We start from the raw sequence: 2,191 nt of genomic DNA, 5'->3' as shown, positions 1-2,191 counted from the left end.
TTAGTATCTTATCTAGATTATCTAGGGTAATATAGTATCTCGTAATAACAATCGTAATAATAAACCTAACTTGTACGGTTACTATTATAGAGATAGCCTTTATAATACTATCCTTCGACCGTTAGCTAGGGGGTAGATTACCTATATAGTACTTATACTTCGATAGATTTATTACCGCTTCCTTTTCGATCTTAATCTATTATATATAGGTTGCCTTTATACTAGTAAGCTACGCTTTATTTAGGAGGCTCCTACTAATATATCCGTTAAGAATCTCGTCGTCTAATATCTCGCTTTTATTAGAGTTAATAATAATTAGTATAGTGCTTAAGGATAGCGTATTCGTCCGTAGCGGCATTAGTGTCGCCTGTATAATCGGTTTATTCGAAGGTGCCGGCGGTATTAGGTTATAATCGCCGTAGAAGTAATATTTCTTATTATCTAGTATATACTTTATATAGTCGAATTAGGGCTAAGTAGGGTATATACGCTTCTATACTTTCTTTACTTACTTCTTAGAACCTATTAGTATAAAGCGGACTCGTAGATATAGCGTCGTATATATTCGTATAAAGGAAGGAATATCGTCTATAAGAAGGGGGTTAGAGGAGGATTTTAGTAAAGAGGCAACCCTTTATCGCTCTATAGGTATAACTACGTAAAGACGGGGGATAGAGCGTACGCTACTTAATAAGTATTATATAGATAGATATATAGGCGTATAAATTTATTATATAGTTATTATAGAGTTCTTATAGAGATTGCAGCCGGGGCCGCTAATACTAGTAGGGATAGAAGCATATTAGCTATATATCCCCGGTATATATAGTCCTATTAGAGTATTAGAACGCAATATAATCCTATTATACCGATAATCTATTCCGACTTATCCGACTAATAATTAACCTCCGATATATCGCTATTACTACTTTCCGAGTTATCCTCTTTTAAAAGCTCTCTATTAATTAAACCCTCTAGTACCTCCTTAAGCTCTTTACGCGAGCGGTTATTATCGCACTAATCGCGAAACGCCTATATAATATCTTCCGAGTCGATCTAAAATCCTTCCTACTTCCTACCGCCGCGGGGAATTAATATCTTATATAGTATATCCTTAGGAACCTTACGTAGCTCTTCTACGAGGTTCTCGTATACGATCTAGTACTACGGCTTTTATACGCTTAGTACAAACTTATACGAGCTTAGTCGACCGAGCGGAAAGCCCTTTATCTTTAGAATACTTAAGTAGAGCTTAAGCATCTCCTATAGAATATACTCCTTAGAATCTATATATATTAGCAAATAATTTAAGATCTATTATATGCGTTCGCTAGTACAAACGTACCCTACTTTACGTAAGCTTCTATAAGACTATTAAAGTAGGCCTTATCGATTAGATATCTAATACTTAGCCTTCTCTCCTTCTCTACCTAGTTATAGCGATAGCTTAGTATACTACCCCTTATATGCGGTCTATTAGATTGTCTTCGTACGGGGTGCTTGTTCTATATATATACGAACGAGGCTAGTTCTTTCCGCATAATAGGTATATAGATATACTTTATAGCAATGCGGTTAGCCTTCTTTGCTTTATAAAACTACCCCTTCTTCTTTAATATTATAAAGAAGCCCTATAATATTAAGATTAATTAGCCTAACCCGTATAATTAGATTCGGATATAACGGGAGCGTTACTAAAGCATATATAGATAATATGCTCTATATACTTATATACTATACCTTAAACCTTCCTCGTATAAGCTAGCCCTACTATGCCTCGATACGGATATTAGTAGTGCTTATTCTAAATATAAAGTAGCGGCGAAAGCGTACTTTACGCCTATAAATAATCCTTACGTGTTAGTATTAAGCCTGCGCTATAAGGAGTGTCTCTTTACTCTTATTTGTCCGAATAATACAAGGTACTCTCGTAAGCTTTTTATAAGCTTTTATAAAGTTAGATAGTATAGATACTATTATACGGGTAGAGGGTCTAAGATAGGTATATAAGATAAACCGTATATCTGCATTAATAGTAGCATAGATCTAAAAGCTATAGTCCTTAAGTTTATAGTATGCATCTATACTCTAGACTATATTAGGGCTAGGCGTAATATACTTCCTACGGCGACGTATAAACTTCGTAGCCCTATTATACGGGCTAGCGGGATAGACCTCGCGGGCTATCTCG

This window comes from Ramularia collo-cygni (genome assembly GCF_900074925.1).
Source record: "Ramularia collo-cygni strain URUG2 genome assembly, contig: RCC_scaffold23, whole genome shotgun sequence".
Classification (NCBI taxonomy): Eukaryota; Fungi; Ascomycota; class Dothideomycetes; order Mycosphaerellales; family Mycosphaerellaceae; genus Ramularia; species Ramularia collo-cygni.
The sequence above is the reverse complement of the archived record's forward strand: the minus strand, read 5'-3'. Positions refer to the sequence as shown.